General features: G+C 37.8%; 1 long non-coding RNA gene across 1 annotated transcript in view; it reads right to left on the bottom strand.

The window, feature by feature from the left end:
• The window catches only part of LOC150004451 (uncharacterized), an 84,119-nt gene extending 61,875 nt beyond the window's left edge, over positions 1-22,244 (bottom strand). The window contains exons 1-2 of the long non-coding RNA XR_016512293.1: positions 22,200-22,244; positions 21,849-21,971 (exon numbers count right to left, since the gene is read on the bottom strand). This is a non-coding gene — a long non-coding RNA (uncharacterized LOC150004451). The remainder of the gene's footprint in view (positions 1-21,848; positions 21,972-22,199) is intronic.
• Between the last annotated feature and the right edge of the window lie 5,035 nt (positions 22,245-27,279).

The following is a 27,279-nucleotide window of genomic DNA, read 5'->3' as shown; positions in this document are numbered from 1 at the left end:
GGCTTGCAGGGGACCACCTCACACCATTCCCAACCTGGGGAAATGGACATCCTGTGACTCAGAGACCAGCTTCTGAGGAAGAGGCACAGAGAGCAAATTTGTCATCAAGCTTGTCTGGTAACACAAAGTACATGCTTTCCAGTAAACCCTTCCATCAGGAAAGCCTGCATGCTCATTCTCTACCACTGAACCAGAACCAGGCACTTAACCTTTTATATTTTGAAACTCGAAAGGAAGAGTAAGCTCAAAGAGAGACTTCTGTTTCAGGGTTTAGCCTTCAAATTAACTTGACTACATTATAAAGATAAACAGGCAGGTGCAGTTCTAAATGTGCCTTTCTGTTAGTCGTTTAAAGAAAGAACACATTCTATTATCCCCAACTGTTTTCCTTCCCATTTCTCCAAGAAGAATAAACAGAGAAAAATATTTTAAGAGTTAACCCCTGTGTTCTGCTAAATATGTAGTCAATGAATAAAAAGATCTGAAAATGCATTAAGTGTATTCCTCACCATAATAACTTTCAACTTTCAAACACTATTTACACAGAAATGTGCCTTTACACCACACTCGGAACACGCTTAACATATTTTACCCTTAGATTATGTCAAGTCTAAAAATCAGGGTTGAATCTCTAAATGCTTCCTGAGCGTTATGACTATTATTTCTGGTATTTTAACAGACAATTTATAGACAGTTCTCAGGAGCAAGACAGTCAAGGAACTCCATGATCCAGTCTCCAAACACCCTTCCCAATCTTCATCTCCCATCAATTCTCTCCACCTCTTTTTCACTTTATTCTTCTTCCCAACACAAACATGCATGTGTGGACACACACTTTCTCACACACTCATGAAAATGCATTATTACCACCCTCATACACACACACAAACACCCGAGGCTACTAGATATTCCCTGATCAGACCAGACATTCTCTTTCATAGCCACACCTTAATTAAGGCCGTCTTTTGAATCTGAAATCCCACACCTATTTCTTTCTAACAGCCTGACCAAAAGCCTATGCATTTGACTAATTTAATATTGCTTCTTTTGTGGAGTGTTATCAAAGCTGCCTTTTCTTACATGTAATTTTAATTGATTTTGTTTTTCTTTTGCAAATTCGTGTTCCTTTCCAAAACTTCTCAGTTTCTACTATGCACCTTTGTTTTACATGTATGTTAGCATGTGCGTGTGTGTGTGTGTGTGTGTGTGTGCGCCAATCACCAGCCACTCTGGATATCCTTAGTGTTGTGAGTATAGCAGAATATCAATAAATGCACTTGGAATTTTTAGAGAATATGAAAACAATTGCACTTATAGTTAGCCCATTTGAAGAGAAAATCAAGTTACTAATATCTTACATTGACTAGTGATAATACTAGTATTTTATTGAATGTCTCCAATAACTCTTTATCCACTGAATGACCGAAAAGTGAGACTCAGAAAGATTAACTATAGAATAATTGGTAGTTAGGATTTCAATTGGCCAGATTAAACTGGAAAGATAGAATATAAATGTATGCAGAAGCTAGCAGGGATAAAATGGTTCCCTCATAAAATTCCATCATGGCTGATAAATGCACAACTAATGGCTATTTCTCTCTGTGATATTTGACACAGAATGACAGTAAAGCTACTGTAAAGTATATATGAATAGAAATTGAATCCCTGGGCCTCCCACCCATCCCACTCCTGTTCTGCCATTCTTGCTCTTGCTCCCTTATTCCTTGCACCTAACTCAACAGTAACAGGTGGAGAAAATCAGAATGTTTTCTTCTTGATGTGTAAAAAACACACCTTCCCAAAGCTAATACCATGAAGTAAACATGTTATCACTATTTGCATTTATTTCAGTGAAGAAAATAACATTTTCATGAGCTGAAGGTATTCAGCGGAGGTTAAGGAGCCCCTGCCAAGGGTGCTGCAGTGACAATTTCCACAATAAAATAAAAAAAAATCTGTTACTCTCTCATCCCTGTCCTAGGAAATGTCAGTGCCTCTTCTGTGGCTCACATGCCTTGTCATTCATCATACCCTCTACTCAGTAATCTCACACCTGGGATTTGATCTTGGAGAAAGAATACAAAATGTAAATAAAGATGCACACACACACACAGCCTTCTTTATCACAGAAAAACTATAGGTGATGCTAATGTCCATCCAACAACAGGAGCATGGTTAAATAGAGTAAAACAAAATATAGTCATTGAAAATAATTTTTATAAAGCATGCTCAATGCCATGATAGAATTTCTATTATACAATGTTAGTTGAAAAAATGAAAAAGCAAGAAACACAGTTAATGTTTGTTCAACTGCCTAGCTGTATAGACCAATTTCAAGACCTGCAAACAATTGTAATTTCCCAGATGACAACACATATGCTCACCATCTTATAACTTTTTGTTCCTTAAATCCACAAAAAGCTATAAAAGATAAATGTTTTAGTCATCCAACTAAAAAATAATTTTAAAAAACCTTTTCTAAATGGAAGCACTTTGGAAAGTATATCTAATTTTTAAAAGATTTAATGAAAATCTGTCACCATCATCCCTCAAGAAATTATATTATTAGGTTTACAGATAGTTTTTTCCTTCCTGCCTTCCTACTGCCTTACTGCCTTCTTGCCCTCCTTTCTTTCCTTCCTTCCTCTATCTTTTTTTCTTCCCTGCATTTCCCCATCCTTCCTCCCTATTTTTGGCTATTATCTCTAAATTGAGAAAGTAGAGACATTTTGAAAACACAACTGAGGATACATATAATGGAAAATTATTACCTTCTAGATTTCTCAACCAAATCATGTTCAGCATCTTTCTTCTTTTTCTGTATCTTTGAGAGTGCAGATGATATTTTTATGAAAAATTTGGGTAAAAGGATCTTAATATTAATACTATCTTGTCAATAGTACCCACATATTAGTTCTATTAGCACATTTCCCTAGGTTTGGGGTTAAACCAAATTCTAAATTTGAAACCATTACCTTTAATGCCCTGGGCATTGTGATGTTAAACTTCTCTTCAGTTGTTTGTTTTTTTCTGCTTTATTTTGGATTCCTTTCCCTAAAAGGTTATGCTGTTTTTACAAGATGGCTTCTCTACAAAATGAAAATTCATTTCACTGTCTTCATGACTCAACCACTCTTTAAGGATATAAAAAATGCTGACTTTTCTCAAGGATAATGTTGAAATTTGGATAAAAATTGTATGTTCCTAGAAGTTACTATGATGCAAGCAAAGAAATAACTATACTGACTTGCCTGCCAGAGATGTTTGGTAGATGCTTTAACAACTTAAAATATTTAACATAATCCTAAAAAAAAAAAAAATAGACACAACTTTGTGAACATAGATGCCTTCTGAAGTTTTAAGTAAAAGTGGCATTACCAGTGACTAAAAAATAACTTACTGTTTTTAATTAGCTTAAACAACACCAAAAAACACATATTTACATATTTACTTAACATACAGTTATTGGCACCTCCCTAGCCAGGCAGTGCTCTAGGGTATATAACAGTGACAAAGCACAGGGTCTGCCTTCAAGAAGGGAATATATTTGTGGGTGAGACAGATGAAACAATTCAAATAAATATAATCACTACAGGTATAGTCTGTTTTGCTACAACACTTGTTTTGACAATATGGGTTTGTTCCAACATGATATATTTGGGAGCAATCTGAGCATAAGGCAAATTTTGTTTTGCTTATGTGTGATATTATCTGCAAGAAACACTGAATGAACACAGAAAAACTGCACACAGCTGAGCCAAACCAACTAGGAAAATGGAAACACAACATTGGCACACCTTGAATACCTACAAGGTCCCTCAGCCTGTGTTATGAGCCACCCACCCAGATCTAACATTACAACTTTCTTCCAAGTCAACAACCTTCTTCCTCCACTTAACAATAACACACAAGCTCCAGAATTCCAACCCAACTTCCTCAAGCAAACACCAGAGCTCTGGATGGTAAAGTGTTATCACTATCATAAAGTTTACGTATGTAGCTTAACCACCTAACATGTGCACAAGCACGCTAGCATTTTTATTCAGTTTCTTTTTGTTTAATGTGCCATTGATGAAGTTTTGAGTATTGTGCCCTGACCCCCTTCTTCCATAAGCCCTGTGGTGTTTATTGGGTTATTTTACACAACGAACTATAGCACAACTAACTGTAGGAGTTGATGTTTTAGAGAAAAGATGTCAGGGAGTAAGAGAGAAAAGAAAGGGGAGATCTACTTAGACTGGCAAGCCAGAGAAGGCCTTTCTCAAAAGATGGCTCTGAACAAAAACCTAGAGGATATGAAGGAGTTATCAGTGCTGGGTGCTGAGTGTCTTAGAAAAGGTAGAGGAAGATGTAAAGACCAAGACCCCAACAAAGCATGAGACTGGAAGACCAGGAAGAAGACTTAAAGGCTGGAAAGTACAGAGGAAGCCAGGAGAGCTACAGATGAGATTAAGATAAAGACCAGGGCCCGGTGGTACAGGCTCCAAAGGCCTCAGCAGAGAGTGCCAGTATTGACTGAGGAGGAAGGAGGAGCAATCCAACCAAAGGAGCAGTGCTTCTGTTAGGAGCACTCTTGTAAGTGTGGTGAATGTAGGGAAAGGGGAAAAAAATGAGATGATAGAGCCCAGTGAGGAATCTTTCATAATACCTTTGTAGGAAAGTTCATTTTTTCTCTTGAACAGGTGATGGACATATTCTAGAAACAGACTGGATAAAATCTTCTGAATGATGTAACACTAATGATGTTTAAAAAAAGGAGAAATCAAGGATGCAGGAATAAACTACCCTTATCATCTCTGGTCCCATCAACACACATCCATGCAAAAACTGTTGCCATCAAAGTCCTCCCTAAGGGCTTTGAACTCTTGTTATGTGTTTTATGTAAATTAACTCCTTCCATCTTAGGCATGGAGAGGCAAAGTTGTTCTGAGTCTTGCATCTAGAAAGTGGCAGAGTGGGAATGAAAACCTATTGGTCCCAGAGTGCTCCTTCTTCTGCCCCTCAAGAACATGTGCACACACAGGGTGAGGAGGCCACCCAGGAAAGATGTCAAAGTGGTTGTGCACCCACCCTCTTGTGGCAGTAATATATAGACAGATGTATTTTTCCACTTTCATCTCTTGTCCAAATAGGTTTTTCTCTTCTGGTGGCTAGAGACAGGTACAAAATGGTAACTGCCACTCTAGAAAAAAAAACAACTGCAAGCATGATTTTTCCAGAGAAGAAGGATGAAGGAGGTGGGTATTGTTTAGACTCAGACATCCAATCTACTTCTTCGGGTTAACACAACTTCAAGGTGTGACACCTCTCTTCATTACTCTCTCTTTTCCCACTAGGCAAACATTTTCTTTGTGATCTAAAATCTCACTCTTTAATCTGTTAGGAAGGAAAGCAAAAAAAGCCAGCATGTGATTCTCCCTAAGAAATTCCAAAGTGCACTATTTACATGCATATCACTTTTTCTTTCAAGACCGAAGAAAGTGCACTATTTACATGCATATCACTTTCTCTTTCAAGATAGAAGAAGAGGGCTCCCCTCCTATATGTCAGTGTACTGGGTGTATTTAGACCTTCATTAAAAGGAAGAACAAAAAATAACCAGGAAATGTCTTAAAAGCTATAAACAGTTTCAAAAAGTAGAAGAAATGCGTCAAATTCTGACATTGGAGATAAATGCCCCCACCCCCATTGATTTGCTTGCAATTGAGCACTATATTTTGAGGGACAATGACCTGGCAAGAAAGAGAAATGAACGGTAATAAGTGGACCCAACTTAGGAGCACTAGACTACAAGGACAGCAGCTGAAAAATGGATGCAGACATGGCCCTTTCCCAACACATATGCCCACTGGGCCCAAGCCACAGCCGACAGTGGCATGGAGTGCTACAGAAGGAAAGCTAACCACTAAATGGTGCAGGCACAGCCTGCCCCATCTGTCATAAACATTAGGTCCAAAGGCCACAGGTGCAGACAGTACTAAAAAGTAAAAATTACATTTGGAAAAAGGCCACTTGATAGAACAGGAAGAAGAAAAATCTAGGATTGGTTTCCAATCAATAAATGGGCTAACAACAGTCTATTCATCTTTAGCACCTGTTGTTTCTTCCTCTCTCTGGTTCACCATGAATAAAACAGTTTTATTTATAAAAGATGTGTGTACCCAGGACCAGCCTTTTGCCTATTGTAAACTACTCAAAGTTTGTCTTTGGTGCTCTCCCTGTCCAGCTGGCCCTTGCTGCTTCCTTTCTCTCCCAGCAGGTGTCAGGGTCCCCTCCTGTTGGCCAAAACCTTCTCTCTGAGCCTTCTCACAGTCTCCTGATTTCATAAATATTTCCTTAACACCAAGAATGCAAATCACTCTGCTAAACAAGAGGTGAGAGTTTGAAAGAGCTGTAAAACACCCATTGCCTATATTGCTACATGCTAATGAGGGATACAAACACAGACATTGGTAAACAAAACACAGACATTTTTACTGATCTAACAGAAGTGAAATAAAATGGCCATGGAATCATGAAAGGAAGAAGAATCAATTCCAAATGGTAAAATTTGAAAAACCCTAGGGAATAAGTAGAACTATAGCTTGAAGAATGGGAATGTCTGGGGAGGATTTTGATTGACAGAAAAAAGGATGAGCATTCCAAAGGAGGGAAGGTAGAAGCAAATGTATGGAAATTGTACAGTTTAGGTAGTGGTAGGAAAAAGCAAGAGACCACATGTCAGTTTGAATTCTGGATCCATCAAAGACTGTTTGAATACAGAAAATTAATTACTTCTCTGAGCCATGATTTCCTCATCTGCAAAATTAAAATGTACCCAACACCTTGTTATTGAGGATCTTACATGGGCCAAACTCTATGCTTGGTGTTGAGGGTACAACTGAATTAAGCATACCTTAGAAGGTTTATGTTAGCTTTGAAGAATGTGTATGTAAGAAACTTAGCACAAGACCTAGTAAGATGTAGTTACGACAAATAGCTGCTGATGCTTATGGGGTTTTTAGCTGTGGTGGTGGTGGTAACGGAGGTTATGAAGTGGGTGGTGGTGGTGGTGGTGGTAAAGGAGATGGTGAAGTGGGTGGTGGTGCTGATAGTGTTGGAGGAGGTGAAGTGAGGAGTGGTGGTGAACTGGGTGGTGGTAGTGGTATTGATGGTGATGGGAGTCATGATGGGGGTGAGCATGTGGTAAAGGTGAAATTGTCATGAGGGGTCACTATGCTGGCAAAGTATAGCATGTGGCTGGAGGGTAGCAAGAGAGATGCCTCTCAGAGCTTAAAAATAGATTGGATATTGCCTTAATAGAGAGGAAACAATTCTAATGCAGAATCAATGGACTTAATATGGCAGATACAAATCTAGCGTGCAACTGGTTTTAGGTGCCTAAAGTTCTAAGCAGGCAGTAGGCCTTCCCCAAGGCCCCAAAACTGCACTTTCTTTTCACTCCCAAGGCCAGCTTTCTGTGTAACACAGACATTTATTAAAATTGATTCAATCAACTCAGGACTAGCAGATGTTAAGAATAATGTACCCTTCTCTGTTGTTTTTGGAAAACATGGCCAAAGCTGCCTAAGCTGTGCCTGAGAACTCTGACTCTATGAGAGGACAGGTAAAGGCAGACAGGAGGCAAGTCTTGTGGAACAGCATCACCATCCTGAGAAAGTTGCCTCAAAATGCATTTCAATTTATAAATCCTATTTTCTACTAACTTACCACATGAAAGTACAGATGTGTTCCTCCAGAAAATACTGATATTCCAGGACAAAACAAAATCACATTCAAGAGGGTATTAATTTTACATATTTAAGGCAAGTGAAAAAATTCACAAAACCATTAATAGTTCTTGTCTAATGCACATATCTACAAACATATATGTGTGTAACCCTGTCTGACCTCACTCCAAAATAATCCAAATGTAATCACTATAATATTATTTTTTCACTCATAAACCTTCACAACATCCATTAATGTCTGGTGTGTTCTCCACCATAATGTCCCAAACCTACCACTTTTCTCCTTCAGTCTCAGCAAAGGGCGTCACTGGACATAACGACATCATCTTACATACCCTGCAGCCATTCCCTCAGTAATTCCTGTTCATTTTACCTACCTAATTGTTCTTTTGTGGGTATTTAGGTTTGGGGTCTTGCTATAAATTGACTTTCATTCCTCCAATTTTCTTGAAACTTAAAAATAATTCTAGAAAAAATTTACCATGTAGATCAGGAAGGGGGTGGGGTATGGAGCAGGTCTCAAAACGTACAGGAAAACTGTCTTCAAAATTTTCTTTAGTCATTTCTCCAAAGATCTCAGATCTCATGAAAACTGCTCCAACCATCTCACACATTCTTTTCAAACTCCTAGTTCCCTCTTGTATCTTTTCTTTCCCTTTACTGTTTCACTTACCAGAATTTTACAAAATTAAATTCCTATGGTCATGAAGCACTGTTAGACAAAGGTTAGTCCTCTAAGACCCACCTTCTTCAAATAATGGGGAAAGGGAAGTCAGAAAACTAATTTTACATTTAATAATTTAATTCCTGTCACAAAAGGAGCACTGAGCGCAACTCAGCACTTGTTATACTGTCTCTACTCTTCACTGTATGTCCCACTCACATGCTTTTTTTCCCCTCCAACAAGAAAAAGAAATAATAAGCAAAGGGTCTAGAAAACACTTGCTAAGTGGATAAAGAATGTACCTTCCTTAAAACTAGTCCTATGTGCTAAGTATTAACTGTTGGCTTTTGAAAATTAACATGATGATCAATTGAAGGGAAGAAAAACTGCAGCAATAGAGCAGAGGCACTGATTCATGACACAAGAGTGAAGAATGAACATGGAGAGGAGAACATTTCCTGAAACATATTGCAAGAAGGGCAGAAACCATAAACTGAGGCACCAGGAAAGTCTTTCATTTGAAAATGCTATCAGAGCAAGTTTCTAACTATGCATGTCACAGAGTATCCTGGCTGGGCCAGAGCAGGACTGAATTTTTCTGATGTGTGAGAGGCACCACCACCACTTCCCCTTTACTTTTATAAAACAACAATTCACTGAGTACCTAATATGTGCCAAGTATGTTCTAAGGGCTGAGCCAGAGCAGTGAACAGAGGAGACACAAACTTATTGAGCAAATAAAGAGGATTATCAAAACATGTATGTTATATTAGAGAATGATAAGTGCTTTGAAAAACAGGGACAAGAGACAGTGAGTGGGAAGAGCTAGTGGTAATGGGATGGAGTTTTCTGGTTTCACTGGTGATCAAGGTAACATTTCAGGCAGGAAGTGAGGCAGCAAAGGAGCACTGGAGACTTCTAGGGGAGAGCCCAGAATCTCTTGAGGAGAGCTGAAGTGTGGCTCAGGCATAGTAATATCACACAGTCAGTCTCTATAAGCCAAATTACTATTAGAGAGATGACTGTGTGGTCCATGAGAAGAACCCATCCTATGAGATGAAAAAGATCTACATGCTGATTGGTATTCAATCACAGAAAACGGTGTTAAGTGCAGTGGTCATTTCAGACCTACCTGGCTCTTAGCCAAACCTGTCCTTGCGTATGAGTGGGCCTGGAGTGACAGTATTCTCTAAAAAACTGCAATTGCCTTCTAACCAAAATACCTAATGTGGAATTCAGTTTTGAACAGGACCTATTATCACCTTGTTACAGACAATGGAGAATTCTCTCCCTTACTTTTCCTCTTACCTTCTCCTCTCCTCTCTTCTCTCCTCTCCATTTTATTAATAATATTATTATGTTGAGCTGAGTTTAAAGCATCTCTGTTTCATTCTGCGGAGTTTCACAGTGTGTTCATCTTTGTTCTGTTTTTAAAGGAATTGGATGTGCAGCTCTCATCCCTTCACTCCAGCTTGAATGGCTGACCTTTATCATGAAATATTTTCTTCATGAACAGCTTAAATGAACTAATTTGCCTAGTTTATGAAACTTTAAAAATGCTTATTAGTTATAATAAGGCAATTTGGCTAAGTATTTTAATTCTTGAATTTTGTTTTCCCTTAAAACTTTTCATTTGCTTTTCCTTGAATCATGCTATGAAGAAATCTGATGCCAGCATAATTTTATTTTACATTTACATTAGTCCTCTTTGTTGTAAAATTTTTTCTTTATTATATTTTTTGGGTAGATTATCCCTATTTTGTACCAGCATTATCTGCTTTCTAGTTTTTATTTTATTGCTATTGTCACCCTTTTCCTTCTGCGTTCAAAGGAATGGTTTCAAATACCTTCTCTGTTACTGACCTGGTTTTTAAATAAATTGCTCTTCTGGCTCGTGATTATTCTAATGCATTTATTAGTTCTTTAGGGTATTTTTAGGTCTTCGGTTTGTTTTTATTTGTTTTTTTAAATTTTTTATTATTGATTATGCTGTTACAGTAGTCCCAATTTCCTTCCCCCCTGCCCCCCCTCCAGTTGTCTCCCCCCTTAGTCCATGACCATTGGTCCTGCATATAGTTCTTTTCAACATCTTCCTGTCCACTCCACTCCCTCCTACTATGCTTCCCAATTCCTGCACCATCTCCCTCCCTCTTCCCTTGCCTCCTCCCCACTGACCTTCCCCCAATATGTTCCCCTTACCTATAATTCTTTTTCCCTTCTCGTTGCCTACTTAGTTTGCCCTTGCCTCAGTTCCCTAGCTTCTGCTGTTGATTGTTGTAATATAGTTTTCATTTTAATCTTCATTGTCTTGATCCTCCTTCTTCTAAACAAGTCCCTTTAACATCTCATATAACAGTGGTTTGGACCTAACAAACTCTTTCAGTCTTACTTTGTTCTGGAAACACTTTCTCTGCCCTTCTATCCTGAATGAGAGCTTCACTGGATAGAGTAATCGTGGTTGTAGGTTTTTGTTTTCATTACTTTGAATATTTCTTGCCAGTCCCTTCTTGCCTGTAAAGTCTCCTTTGAGAAATCTGCTGATAGTCTAATTGGGATCCCTTTGTACATGATTCTTCTCTTCTCTCTTGCTGCTTTTAAGATTCTCTCTTTATCTTTAATTTTTGACATTTTGATGATAATGTGTCTTGGTGTGGTCCTCCCTAGGTCCAGTCTATCAGGAACTCTCTGTGCTTCTTGGACCTGTAAGTTCACCTCCTTCCCCAAGTTAGGGAAGTTCTGCTTCATTGTTTTTTCACATAATTTCTAATTCTTCTTCTTCACCCTCTGGCAACCCAGTAACCTGAATGTTTGTTCTCTTATAGCTATCCCAGAGGTTTCTGAGCCTCTCATCATATTCCTCACTCTTCGTTTCCTCTTTCTGCACTGGTTGACTGTTTGTTCCCTCCCTATGTTCTGATTTGTTGATTTGATCCATGGCTTTCCCTTCCTCATCACTTGCCTTGTATGTATTTTTGTTCATTTCAGCAGGGCTAGCCTCTTTTCCTTCCCAGTCTTGATTCAGCCCCACTGTTAGGTCTGTAAGCTGCCTTGTAACTATGGCTCTAAACTGAGCTTCCGAAAGATTCACTATTTGTTCCTTGGTCAAGAGTTTTATTTGTTTTGGGTTTTTTTTTTTTTTTGTTTTTCTTTTTGTTAGCTGTGTGATTGGTATTTCAATCATTAATTCTGCCATTCTGACCATTTTGTTTATCTTTCCTTCTTGGGCGGGGCGCTGTCACACCTCCTATGCCATATTGGGTGGAGCCCCGTTTGCTCCTCACAACCTGGCAACCTTTCTCACCACCCTGCGGTGCTTTGCGTGGGGGCGGGGGTCCATGATGGATTCCCTCTGTTACTCTCCACTGGCGAACAGGGCCGCCTCCCAACAGGGTCTGTCCTCTCCGCTGTTGGAATTACAAGCCGAAGGATTTGGTCTGCAGCCACGACGGCCCCCAGGCGCCTCTCTCCTCCCCCCAAATACAGGCGTCTGCTCACCAGGTCCTGCCGTTCACCGCTGCGGCTGCCACCTCCAGCACAGTTCGATCTTTCTCAGCTGCGAGCTCGCACTTCCTACCCGTCCGGATGAGCACCACTTGTTTATGACTGCATACGTTGGACTTCCATGTAGCTTTATTTTCAGGAACTTATTATTTTTAGTTTTGCATTAGCTGTAATCCTTCTTAGTTGTGGAGGGAGACAGAGCGTGTCAGTCTATGCCTCCATCTTGGCTGGAAGTCTTCAGTTTGTTTTAATACCATATTTTGTTTTTATCAAATTAATCACATATATTTGTTAATCAACTTGATTAATATCATGTTTCATTGAATAATGGCCCCTTTAAGTGTTTTTATTTTATTAAAAAATTTTAAATTATTTTTATTTATGTCAAAAGTACATGTATACATAATGTAGGAAGTCAGAAAAGATTTTATTTTTTTAAGTGACTTGTTTTCACTCTTTCCCCTCCACATACGCTGCCACTTTTCCTTTTTCTAGTTAGCTGTTTGTACCCTTATACTTAAAAAAAAATGCTTGAATTCATTTTAGTTTCATTCATTAACTATAAAAATTCCACTTTGGGTTTAATATTCCACTCTCCTTTCTTCTCTCACACCCAGAACATGCACAATCTCACTGCCATCCTCCAAGATAACTTTATAATAATTTTCCCAATGTGAATGGTCATACTACGACCACTAATATGGTCATGCAAAATTGAAATATGCAGCAACTAAATTAGTTTCTCTATTTACCCATTTTTTGTTTTCCTGGAGAAAAAAAATACAACAGTGGCTAAGAGCATTGATTCCGTACCTGGACAATATTAAATGTCCACTACACCACTCATGGCTTTAAAACATTGGTCTAGTTAACTAATCAATTTTTGCTTCTGTTTCCTTGTATGTAAATTTTGATCAACAACATTAGCCACCACACAGAGTTGTGAGGGTTACAAGTTCATAGAGATAAATGCTTAGAGAGTACCTTACACACACGAGTGTTAGCTGTTACCATGAATTACTACCAGAGATGGATTTACTGAAAGCTTTGAAGCTTAAGCTTCAAGTCTCCTCACAAAAGTCACTCCGAGACCCTGGGAAAAGGCTTGATGATATGTTCCCATGGTTAAATGTTATTTTTTGTTTGTTTGTTTGTTTGTTTTGTAAAATATAAAAAAAAACAAGATAATGCAACCATAATTGATTAAGACCATAATATTTCACTCCAACTCTCCCTCTGTTTCACTTCTCTGCCATGAGTTTTTATTTTGCTATAATGTTTTCTTTCTTTTTTATTTTCAAGACTTCATTTGTTCTCCAAATGTCTTGTTTTATGATTTTATCTCTTTGGAAATATTAGTAACAGTCTTTTTTAAAGTTTTCTTCCTCTTTATTATTTTCATTTTCTCCAAGATGTTTGCTCTATTTGCCACTTATTCATAGACACTTTCCTTGTCTCTGATCCACCTTAGTTAGCTGCCAGTACTTAAGAGATGAGAGAGCTGATGGGGCCCTGAGTATGAGAATCAGGCTGCTATCTGTGAGCTAGTCGTTCATTGACAGTATCTTCAGGATCTTTCTTCTCTGACTGGTCCAAGTCCTAGGGAAAATTTTGTAAAAATATTTTTCTGAATGTTAAAGGCCTGGCTGCTAGTGTTTTAGGAGCTTAGTGAGGGGCAATAGTGGGGATGGGAGGCTCAGCCTCCAAAATGTAAATATTCACTTGATTTCAGTGAGTATAAACTCAGATGTGACTTTGGCCCTTCAGTAGAGAGATCCTCTAGTATTAACAACTCCGAAAAATAAACTGTCCTCTGACACAGTGAGGAGCTAGTCTCCAGGCTACACAGAGGGAATAAGAGAATGAATACTGCAGACCCCATCCTATTTATATGGACTTGCAGTCAGGTCCCCCTCATTTTAGCTGTTCTTCTCTCTACTTCTTACAGTACCAAGTACTCCTGATGTCTCTGCCTTTGGGGGGTCTTTTCACCTACTGTATTAGAATTTAGTTTTGGGGGGAGCCTATTACATTACTTACCTTTCATCCATCCAATATCCTACTTTCCAGATTAAAAGAAAAAAATCTTATTATTTCTATCGGGACTTGAGAAGAAGCTGAAGTAGACATATGTGTACAACCCACAATACCTGCCCAGAAGTCTTCCAGAATGCATTTCAGAAATATAACATGTTACATGCTATATATACTCCATTTTACTCCTCTTGTATTTCCTTCCCATCCTAACTCATTCTCTTTTCTCATTTTTGTAATGTTTTGCTTGGTCATCACAACCTTTTTTTCATTGTACATCTATTTAGCCGAACTTTTTAAAAGGCTTTGTCTTTTTAAGATAGCTTGGATAAATTCTCCTTTACTTATCATGTGCCCCCCCCCATCTCTGACACCTGTTTATCCACTCCTCAGAGTTTCGGTTTCATAGGTGGCTATTTCCTATTCTAGTAATGTTGTTTGACTCAACAGCATTAGGAAGGGGTTGAAAGAATTGTCCCCCAAGTGTTGGGTATGTGTGACTGGTGATCTAGGGCTCTGCATTTAATAGTCTGGGATCAGCGTTCAGTATACAGCCTGAAAGGCACACTGCATGAATCTGCCAGCTCGGTAGACCCACAGGATACACAGTCCACTACAGGCATTCACTTATCCATGTCAGGCTTTATCCTAGTACCTTCCTCATCATTGGAAAATTAATACAGGAAAATGCACCAGTTGAGATGCTGAGTTATGTTTCTACAGAGAGGGGAAAAGGACTTCATCTGGGGATTTTGATTTCTTCAGCCTCCTGCTGCCTAAATAATTATATCTCTTTTCATGTTTGTCTTCCAACCTGCTAAATATATATTATTTGCCAAGATAAGATTAATTTTTGTTGGCTCCAATCTTGCCGTCTTTCCTTTCAGCCCAGAAAAACAGTGAAGTCAAGTTTCAGGAGTTGTCCACACCTTTCTTTTGGCATTTGTATGACCTTTAAGTCTTCTCTCCATGCTGGGCAATGATAATAAAATTTCAGATTTTCACTCACTACCTCACCTAATACACATGTTGGTAAGATGGAGTCTCATCTCTTTCCCTGGTCTCTACTTTCAAAGTTTGAAAATCATGCCACGATGTTCTCCATGATTCCTTCTGGGTTTTTTTAAACTTATTTTTTGTACTTTTTATACCTCACTCTATATCTTACTGTGAACACCCAATGATATTTTAAAGACTAATTTTTAATATAACTTTTCTGAAAATATTGCCAACTTTTTTTTTGCTATTCAGATTCCTCATTTATAAAAATGTGGGTGCAATAATGTCTACTTAATGGAGATGTGGTGAAGAGCTAATGAGATAAGTATTGTAAGGCATTGCATGTAGTCCTAGACTAATAATACAGCTAAACACATGACTAGAGACTAAATACTAGAGATACTGTGTTTCTCTGGACTAATAGTAAATCACTCTTTAAAAAAAAGTTCAAAAGAGGTAAGTGTCACCATTTGGCAGCTATCAGACTAATAACTGATACAGGCAAGAATCATCAGTAGATTTTAGAACTAGTGACATAAAAATCACCATGAGGTTTTAATACTCAAAAAAAAATAGTAACTTTGCTATAAATAACTTTGACGGATATCACCTTACCCAAGTGAACAAACCAGTAATGAGGCAAGTAAATATCCATGGCTGACATAATAAACTGAGAAGAACACAACATCACTCCCATGATGTTTCTGCCAAAAATGGATAATATGAATCCAATCATGAGGAAACATCAGACAAACTCAAATTGAAGTACATTTCATAAAATAACTGGCCTATACTCTTCAAACATGTCAGGTTTAGGAGAGATAAAGACTGAGAAAATGTTCCTGATTAAAAGAGACTAAAGACAATTAAACATAATACATAATCCTGGATTGGATTCTGGACAATTTTTTTTCTGTAATGGACAGTATTTTGATAACTGGCAAAATTTGAATAAAGTCTGTAGATTGTATCACTGTTAATTTCATGATTTTGTCTTGCATTGTAGAAAGGTAAGATACCATGCATGTGTTTAGGAATATTACTCTGGTATTTAGTGTAAAATGGGCATCATGTTTAGATCTTATCACAATACCTTACATAAATGTTTCATGAAAAATAATATGCAAAATATGTGATATATATGTGAGTGTGCATTTGTGTGTGTTCTCATAAATAACATGAATACATATAAACACAGAAAGAGACAGAAAGCAAATTTAGTAAAATGCTAACGATGGGAAAATCTTGATGAAGGGTATTCAGAAATTCTTTATACTTATGACTTTTGTACTTACAACTTTTTCTGAGTTTGAAATTATTTCTAAATTAAGGTTTTGAAATGGTAGTACTAAAGCATAATCTCCTAGAGATGGGTCTTCTTCTGAAACACTAGTGAGGAAAGCCACGGTTTGTGATTTAAATCCCAAATCCAGTACTTACTAGTTTTATGATTTTGAAAAGTTTTCCTGATTTTTCTGAAAGTCTCAGTTTCATCACATGTACAACAGAGATAATAACAACCTCAACAGGCTCTTGAGAGACTTAAAAGAAATAACACATACACATGAAATCAATGCCTGACACATAAAAGTGTTCAGATATTTGTTGAAAGAATAAATAATAGGAACTTCAGAAATGAAAGGAATTAAAGTATTTGCAAGCCCAGGAAGCAAATATTTCTGTTATTCCTTCTCTTGTTTTATAGCATCTTAACATTTAGGATATAAAGAGCAGGTGATGTGATGGATGCAGAGGAAGGGAGAAGAGAAGATGAAACAAGTTGTTATCCATAAAACTCATCATTCTGTTTCCATGAACTCACCATAGCAAAAGAGACCAAGCAGGGTTGTGGGGAAAGATGGCATGCAAAGCTCACTTAGTGTCTTATTTAGTATTTTAAGAACTTTAAAATTTACTCATCCTATATTTCTGTAAGTTTTCTTTTTTCTATCAAGATATGAATGTCAACTTATGTTTCATTTTTAAACAGAATAAAATGAAAAATAAAACAAAACTAAAACAATGTATTAATGTTTAGAATAATTTCTGTGAGATACAAAATATAAGTATATTCATATTTATTTTAAAAACCAATTTTTTCAGTCTTAACAAGTACTCAAAAAAACATAATCTCATAATTTGTAGTTACCTATTCCAGACCCAGTTACTATTTTAACTATTTGATACATATTTCCTCAGAACCATAATTATGTTTATGCCTTTTGAGCAAGCTGATGAAAAGAAACATTTGCTTAAGGTTCCCATCAATGAATGCAGAGCTTAGATTAGTCTTTAGCTAACATAAACGTTATGCTTATTAATTCATAATATTCATTCAGTTATTGAAACATGATAACAAAGCTGTACAGTGAAAGACTGATTTTCTATTATACACATTAGCTTTGTGCAAAAATACTTTGACCTAGGAATATCTGTCCCTGTCTGAGAATTCATATACCTCTTGGAATTTTTTAAAATGTGATTTAGATGCTAAAACTATATCGTTGATGCTCATCAATGCACAGATATATTATAAATTCACAAGAGGCTTATTATGATTAAGAACTTCTCAGCTACATTTCAGCTTAAGAATTTCTAAAACTGCCTGTGTACAGCAGTCCAGTCCACGCCAACATCCACAGCATTGTTTTAATTAAAAACCAGTGATATGACTCAGGCCACCTGTTTCATTGATCCTGCTATATTCCTATTTTGGTCAGAGTTCTCTTTTAAGGATTTAAACTTCTATGAAAACAACAGCAAATATTTATTCAAACTGATTACTGTTATTTCACACCCTGAGAGTACATTTTCAACATTTATCTACATTAATTTTAACAAGCCAAGGATTATTCAAAGTGAAAATCACAATGGTAATTGTAGCTAGTAAAAGAGCTGATGGCTAAGGAAATTATTGATTAGATGATAGATAGAGGTTTTCATAAATACACACACACACATATTTGTATGTGTATATATAAACAATACATACATATCCTTATTTAAATTTCTTTTAAATCCATAAAGGAGATTTTTAAAGTGTGGTGCTTGTGGGAGAGGAAGAGGAAGGTGGGGGGGGTAAAGGATATAGCAGGGATAAATGGTAATGGAAAAAATACAGTTAAAAAAGGAAAGGAAAAATATATACTTACTTGGACACATTTCAATGGGATGGTCATTCATGTCCCAGTGAGTGTATAGAATAAAACAAAATATAGTAGTCCCTCTCTATATCTTGGTTCAGTTACTGTGGCCTCACTGTATTATGAGATTTTTTAAAATATTACATTTAATTATTTATCCCGGAATTTTTGCTATAGCGCGTGATTTTGTGGTACTGTATACATATGTTGTTAAAGTTACGTAGGTTTAAGAGTGTAGAATATGTTTAAGAACATAGTAGTGTTTATAAAAGTGTGGAAAAGGTTAGTAAGAGAGTGGAAAGGTTAATAAGGGACTGGGAACAGTTTATAAGTGTGTGGGAAGGGTTTACAAAGCCTTAAAATATATATAAATACTAAAATAAATATAAAGTTCCTACTTCTTGGATTTTCACCTATCGCTGGGGGGGAAGGTGGTCTGGAACGTAATACCAGTGATAAGTGAGGTAACACTGTATAACAAATACAGAAAAAAAAGAACAGTTAGAGGTAGGGGAAGAGGTGGTAAGCTCTGACTTTGTGGTTGGGTCTACATGACAAATAATTAATTGTTGCAGCTCTCTAGACTGGAAGTTCAATGATGAGCCAGTAGGAAGACTTCTGTAGAGGCCCTGTACTTAGACAGCAATCTAGTCCCATTTAAAGAGTTCAACTAGAGGGATTTGCTGACTATATTCTTATATTGCCTTATCCGTCAATCAATCCAGTCATTATTCAAACAGTTGTGAGGGCAAGAGTCAAGGTAAAGACAAAAAGTAAAAAATGATATTCTAACTGCACTGTCTGCCTAGATGAGGTAAAATCTTCTGTTCTCAACAAAACACAGTGAAATCTATGCTAAACAGAACCTTTTACAGACCACAGGATCAGTGATTTCTATTTCTCCTTCCCTCTCTACTCTTCAGGAACTATTTGGGTGTAGAAATAAGAACAGTTGAACAAAACTCTCTATGATGGGTTACAGGAGAAAGATCTGTGGCAAGGTCAGTGGGTTGGAGTCAGCTGGGATCCCAAGGCACCACTCGGAGATTCAGAGATGGTCGTTCCCTTGTGGGTCAGCAATCTGTACTTGGAGTTTGGGGGGTGACTTAAGGTATGACTTTGGGGGCAGTATTCTCAGAAATCTACCCAGGAGCTATGAGAAGTGAAAAAAACCTAGAATATACAGTATGATTGTGGCCTTCCCCAATCCCCAAATGAAAATGAGAGCTTGAAAAAGCAAACCTGCAGGCAGCCAGTGGAAGTTCTAACATCCAAGTGAATACTTTTGTGAAATACATCCACTTTTTTACCAGCCCATTCACATTAGCCTATTACATGATATCTTTGGTGTTTTTCTTTTTGCTGCACATGTTACTCATACCAGGAAGTAAAGTGAGCTGAGAGTTCAAGGACACTTTTGACTGGAACTAGATGAATTGTTGCTGTTGCCTGGGAAACCTTTGAAGACAACAATACTTGATATGTCAAATATCTCAAATCAATATGAGCCAAAGTCATTTAGAAAGTAAACCTAAGAAAGCTAATGGCATTAGAGGGACACTTCGCATCTAAAAGTAGTTCCAACTTGTTATGTGCTCATGAACTTTTGAAAAGAAAAAAATGTACTGTAATCCCAATTAGACCATAAAAAGTGATACTCTTCAATGCTAACTTTCAGATTACAGGAAAAAATTTAAACTGGGGTATTTATAATAAACCTGTAACAAAATATAATATGCTTTTAGAAAATTGTCCATCTTCTTTCTTTGGGATTCTCTTCCAGTCTAGTATGTCTTTTTATTTCCAGACTGCCAATGTAAAATGTATGTCAAATATAGAACATTATGTGTGTGTTTTTTATAAGACCTAAAATGTTTGTTGTAGTAATTCTTAGGAGGAAAAAATTAACAAGTAGAACAATGTTCTTATTGTTTTGCATCAAGGAATTTGTATTTAATGTAAAACTTTTTAAGTTCTATTTTGCTTCAAATGCTGAGTTTGGTAAGGGATTGTTCCATGAATCTGAATTTATGATTTCTTCAATATTTTGAAAGAAAATTCATCCTCAAAACCTTCATAATGAAAATTTGTCCTCACACTTCAACACTTTCATGGTAAGATGCTTATTTATGGAATACGGTGTTTGAGGCTCTTTGAAAATTGTTTTAGAGATCTATGATTATAATGGCGGATGTTGTCTAAAAAATATTACTTTCATACAGATATTTTCACTTAAATTTGTAGCCAGCTATTTGGAAATTCTGAGTTCATTGCTTTGCGTTGCCCTCTGCTGGTGATCACCTGTAAACAGTTTTAGGAAACTGCAGTGGCTTTCACTCGCCCATGTCACCACCAAATTCATAAACGCCTTGCTCAAGTGGCTTTATTTCTTATGGGGTGAGGTATATATATAGCTGTATTTTAATTTACATGTTTAAAGAAAAAAACTTTGTTTAGAAGTTAAGGATCTTTGAATTTAATTTTTATTTCATGTTGCAAATACAGCTTTTTCCATAGCATAATAACTTGAACAATCACAAACTAAATACACTATTTTATCTAAAAAGTTTGGTTTTAAACTCAGTAAGAAAAACAGTATGGAATTTTGAATTTATTTAGTCTAGGATGATTTAATTAGGAAGGTCACAATTTTTATCTCAGTTGAATGAACATGGCTTACAGAAGAATCACTTCTATAGACTGCTCAATCTAACATGATATAAAGGGACTATTTCAGTTCATTTGATAGCAATGTATCTAAACTAGAAAGATCCAGGCTCCGAATCTTATGTAACAAATGTATCTCACCAATTGTTTGAAAAATCAGAAGCTCTTCCCCATTGGAATGCTTGCTTCAATATAACTTGTACTTGAGTTATATGTAATTCTTTACCCACAATTATGAGACATGAAACTAGCACAATCCTGAGAACCAACAGCTTGATTTTTATGCCTACTGGGAAGACAACCTTGTTATAGTACTAATGTTATGTGTATATGACCTACCAACACATAAAAGTGTTAGCTATGCTTTGCTTAAGAAACTCACCCAATATCCCAAATACTCCATAGTAATCAATGCAATCTTTGTCCCTCTGACCTTCATTCAAAGCACCCATTTGAGAATTCTAAATGATGTTCATTACAGTGACCTAAATTAGCTGGAATTTTTTTAAATCTTATTGTTCAAGGGAAGAACCATTAAGTTGGATTACTCAGTGCCTCTATTCCAGTAAAGAGACATACAGCATGCATATGTTACAGGTTTCCTATAGCGACAAACAAACGGCTCCAGCATTCAACATGTCTTCCTATCTGATGCTTATTATATGTAAGCAACAGATGTACTTCTCATCTGAGCACCATAAAAGAGATTTTTAAAAGAATCCTAAATAGAAAATGAATCAGTGCAAATATAAACCTAAAAGCAATTCCATACTGCACAAGTAATGTTTGCAGTATTAATAAACACATTGACTTTTTAGCAGAAATGCCTGCTGAATGTCATAATCTGTCAGGTACCCCACCCCATGCACATGTTCTCTATAGCTCTTCAGCTGGCATTAGAAACATTATGGTGACCACCAATTGTCACAGGAGACCCAGGGCTACCATGCTCATGCCCATTTCTAAAACAGGGAGGGGCAAAAGATGGGCCCTCCTAACTCCCCTCTCATCCAGCCTACATCAATGGTAGGTATTTTTCTCCCAAAACTCAATCCAATGTGATGTAATGAAATAACTTGAATCTTCTCTTTACAATATTTTTGTTCTTACCTTTACCTGGTGAATCTACAGATGTGTAGGAAGTTATCTTTTCTGGGATATATTCCAAAATGCTCTTATGCTATTTCTCTTAGGATTTCTCCACACTGCCCCGTTCAGAAATTTTATTATTTTCTAGAGGAGAAAAAAAATGTGCACATGAAAATTATCACAAGGAAATCACTGATTTTTAGTCAAAACTAAACAATACCAAACCAATGTGAATAGCACCTTCCCAAACTCTATGAGGCACAGGTTTTTGTGTAGTATATGGAAATCTTCTCTCTTCATGTAGTTTTATTAAAAGCCATGCTTTCCAAGATGTAAAATATTCAGTTATCTCAATAATTGTTTTCTCCTTACCTCTAGTATTCCAGAGAGGTCATATTCTGTTAAAAACATCCTGCCTTTCTCCATAGAATCAGAGTGCAGAAGCGCAGTAACTTGTTAACTTTGTTCTGTGTTATTTACCAAATGCACAAAGAAAATGCTGTCTATTCAGAATTCATTTCAAAAATCTTTTCACTGAGAGTGAGGGAACAAGCGGGCTCATGTCCCGGCTACAGTCACATCTCCAGCGGTCTGGTGCTGCCATGGGGCCGGCGCAGAGTGGCACTGCCCCCGCCCATCCTACAAGGGGCTGTTGTAAACTGTGCACAGGGCTGCATAGACCCTGTGGAAGTAAAGACAGTGGCGGGGGTGGGGGGTCATTGCATTTCTCACTCTAAGTTTCTTTGCTCGGTTGTCCTAAATATCTTTCAGGAGTCTGTCCTCTTCCCCCCAGGTTTCTTCCTCCTGACACTGACATTGAGATTACAAATGTACAATCTAGCTGGCTGGCCTCGGTTTGAGGTCAGACTTCATTACTGAGTTTCTGCCTTTGGGCAAGTTATTTAAACTATGTGGAGTCATTTTCCTTTTCTTTTCTGGTCATTTTCTGGTCTGATTGTACCTACCTCATTAGATTTGAGAAGTAAGTGAAATCATCATGCTGAGTGCTATGACAGCACCTAGAAAAGAAATATAAGGGATTTTAGCACAGAACTCTTTCTCTCTAGGTCCAGCTGAGACTCTAATATTCAGGTCTCAGTGTGAAACTTACCTCCATCTCCACTGCTGGAAGATGTGCAGAGAAAGCAGCCTATAAAGTAGTTCTATAGCTCTGAACCCCACCCTCCACCAGATGAAGGATAGAGAGAAAGACTACAGAAATAGGAAGAGAAGGCCAGAAAAAGACCTGCTGCACACCATATCATGGCCCTACTGTCCTTCAGGGGACTGAGGGTGGGCGGTACATACGTCCAACCACAAGTCCAGCCCAGGTGGAGAGCAGCTTGTAGGCAAGTTCCCTGCAGTTGGTAGATAGGAACCAGCCCCAGAAAGCCTAAGCCAACTGTGTATGGGGTCTATCCCAGAATGTCTGGGAGGACAGAGGAGCTAACAGCCCATCATCCAGAGAGTCAGCTGGCCAAAAAAGAAAGGGCTGATGCTCTTACCTCTCCTTCTTACAAGCACCAACACACACACACACACACACACACACACACACACACACACACACACACACACAGACTACAACCATGGCAGGAGTTGGTGAAATGCAGAAGGAGCATTAGTTGGAGAGCAGAAGGGCTCGTCAGCCTGGCTATAGAAAGTCAGGCTCACAGAGAAGACCTAATGAGGTGTCACTAAGTCAAGGTCAATTTTTGACTAGGTCATGGGACTAGACATTTTAATTGCTGAAATGAGACTTTTCTGTAACTCGGGTTAACCAGGGGAACTTCTGTATTATTTGAGAATGAACAAAAAGCCAAGTGACCTGCTAGAGTTTTTCTCCAAAAGTCAAGGATATTGGCAACACTGAATAAATTTTACAAGAATAATGGGACAAAACTTAAGTTGAATTTTGGTTCTATCCAGAACAGTGCTTCCTCAATATTTCAATTACTTAAGCTGCACATGATAAACTCCTCTGTTAGACTAGAAGCTTCGGGAAGACAGGAACCCTGTATTTAATGTTCCTTGAGGTTTCTCCAGAGTCTAATGCAGTGCCTGGCCCATGGCTGTCAACTACCTCTCCTACCTATTCTTAGTTGGTTGTTTTATTTTAGGCCAGTCCTGTTCATCATGATTTTTCTAGAGAAATCCAAATGAATATATGTCCTCACAATTTTTTTCATCACCTCTAAGACATTCTTGCTATTAATTTGTTACATTTCTATAATTTTCCCAAATATTACCCCTCTCTGCCCTGTCTCTTTTAGAGAATCTTATAGATACATAACATTAGACCATATACAGAAAGCACAAGCTGAATTTTATACAAATTTTGGTTGTCAGTAATCAAAAGAGTGATCAAAACGATCAAAGAACACCTTAAAAATCTTCTCTAAGAAGTTCAAGGCACAGCAGAAAATCCATCCGCAGTTTCTCTTATGAGCTTCTTTTTGTGAATAAACATCAAATTTTTTTCCAGAAAAAAAAAAAATACCAGAATCTCCCCACCCCCATTTTCACCCTACATGTCAATGAATTAATTAATTGCCAAGAAGGTCCTTCATTAGCTGCTTCTCTCTTCTGCGTTGCAGATAAATTCAAGTATTTTGGCTAAAAGAGAATCTGAGGGGAAGAAAAACAATCAAAGACAAGCCTACTTGTGAGCTTCCCAAACTGAGCAAATTTGGGTTTAGCATCTGCAGTCTCAGTTTTGGAAACCACAATATGCCATTCATCCCTCACTAGAAGACGGGACAGAAATGTTGTTGCTGAACCAACCCTGGGAAATATGCTTGCTGCTTACCCAAAACAAACTTGCAAAATCCAACTTCTATTGCTTCAAATTTTCAGATGGGAAGAGTTTCCCTAGATACAATTTTGAACTATTTTTTTTCATTTGTTGAATGAAGATGAGTAATCTGGGCACACGTTTGTAAAGATGGGGTTCTGACCTTTTAAAAATATGGATCCAGAACAAAAACAGTTGTTGCTTGAGAAAACAGAGGAATAGGTAAGGCAAAGTCGCTTTCTCAAGATGATAATGGGTATGTATGAAGAGAGAGTGAGTGGTGTCAAAGATAGTGTTATTCAAACATACATTTTCTTTCTTTACCTGAGGATATGTTTATTGATTTTAGAGAGAGAGAGGAAGGGAGGAGGGGGAGAGAGAGAGAGAGAGAGAGAGAGAGAAACATCAATGTGAGAAACATTGATCAGTTGCCTCCCATATGCACCCCAACCGGAGATCAAACCCCAACCTAGTTATGTGCCCTGACTAGGAATCAAACCCATGACCTTCTTGTGTAGGAGACAAAGTTCCAACCAACTGAGCCACTCAGCCAGGGCAAAACACACATTTTGAATCCAATAAAACTTTATTTATTCCCTTTGTTAATGAAGGACTTTCATGAAGGAATCTCCTTCACACCATGTCCTTTCCTATGTTTGTAATGAAGAGTTATTTCACACATGAATTAACTTCATCAGGCCCAGGACTAGATAGCCTTGACAAGAAAAGCTGAGGAACTTCCCCTGGGGTCCCACCCAGGGACAGTCCTCGGGAGGAATATTCATGGGGGCCTTCTTCCTGAATACAACTCATGAGCTTGCATGTTCTGCATATATCCCTATCTCTGTCCTCACTGCAAAAAAGGCCAAAAGAAAGAGATTTATCAGTCCAAATGAAAATTTCAGGCCCTTGTCCATCAACTCTTCCTCCAATTCCAAAGCATACTAATGAAGCACTATGTCTTCAAGTACCTATTGTCTAGGGTTACTATGAGCAATGTAGGAGCATTCCAGCAAGATGGCAGAGTGCAAACATCGCTCACAAAATGTGCTTTGAGAATCTAAATTTCTGGCTGCTTCAAAGTGTTTACTAGTGGATAAAATTGCCATTTTACTAAGTACTCATTTTTTAAACTATCCTTAAAACAGTCACATAGTTGTGTTTTATTCAGATATAACTGCTGTTTAGGGTTTTTGGTTTATTTTATTTTTTGTTTTGTTTTGTTATTTTTTTTCTGGAATACTAAATTTATTTAAATCAGAGGTTTGAAAAGCAAGGTTTGGCCTAACATTTATCCTCAAACTGGAGTTTCTGGAGAAGTAATATGACATACTGATACCTAATAATTATTGGCAAGGACATCATTTTCTCTGAAGGACTGCACCCAAGCAGAATAGGTAATGATTACTCCTGCTAGAATTCCAGCACTTTAATTATCGGCTTTCTGAAGATGCCTTTTGGAGCCTGCAGGCTGTACTGGCAAACATGAAAGGAAAAAAAGAAAACATTTTTCTGGCAACTTGTAAAGTACAACTAGCACTGTGATATCCACCGTGTGGCAAAATGCACATCCCCAGTGGGTCACGCTGGATCACAGCTTTAGAATGGGTGCAAGAAGCCAACCTGGCCGTGGTGGCCATGTGTCTCCAACATTGTATGAACCTAGAACAGGGAGCCCACAGATTCCTGAGTCTTTTTCCTTGAATCATGTGCCAAATATTTTTGTTATTCTTTGAGAAACCAGTGGGTGGACACAGATGGGAAGTGGGAAGCAGCAAAAGGGAAGAAGATGGTATCAGAGCAGAGCACACAGCCAGCATGTCTTTCCAAGGGCCTCCTCGTGGAACCAGATGGCGCCTCACTGTGTGCTCATCCCTGCCTGGCTCTGCTGCCCCCAGCATCACTGCCCTACCCCCACACCTCACCCTCATGCGTTGTCAGCATGGAGAAATAGAGACTGAGACCCAACTATTCCCATTTGTCTATGTACAATAAACCCCATTGGCCACCGCTCAACATGTAGCCTATGCACACATTTTAAGAAAAACCAGTTTAAAAAACAAAAAGTCGTTGGAGCTGCTCTACCATGTGTGAAAGGCTTATCACCCACCCTATCATTGTTTATACATGCAATTTGATGCCATTAATTAAAGAAACCTCTTTACTTTCCACCTTCATATAAAACCAATCTTTGCTCAGGGAAGGGGACTTGTGTCAGTGCATCCAGAAAATAATAAACACAGTTGTTTCCTAATGAGTCCCAAGCAAATTCTGTCAACTTAGGAGAAGTTAGGTGTTCAGTGAATCTGTGTGTGTATACACATTTGAGTAATTGGATAACATACTGTGAAAGCACACTTTGCCCAGCTTTAAAGCTGGATGTTTCCAAAACTTATAGAGAATGATAATATTGGCATATTTGCCTCTTTAAGTTTACCTGTCTCAAAGAGAATGATTTACAGGCTTCCTTGACACATGCATAGTTGTTAGCAGGCTCTCCCAAACTCAGGTTCACTACCCTTGGTGTGGGATGGAAAAAAACAAACCACCATCAGGGGCAATCGGGAGGATTGAGAGGTTACCTGAACTGAAGAGTGAGTCAATACCCTGCCCACCAATATGCTCCTCAAGAAGTTATTTCCCCTGCCTTTCTTTTTC

This window comes from Furipterus horrens, unplaced genomic scaffold, assembly GCF_987537825.1.
Source record: "Furipterus horrens unplaced genomic scaffold, mFurHor1.1.pri manual_scaffold_7, whole genome shotgun sequence".
Classification (NCBI taxonomy): Eukaryota; Metazoa; Chordata; class Mammalia; order Chiroptera; family Furipteridae; genus Furipterus; species Furipterus horrens.
The sequence above is the reverse complement of the archived record's forward strand: the minus strand, read 5'-3'. Positions and strand labels throughout refer to the sequence as shown.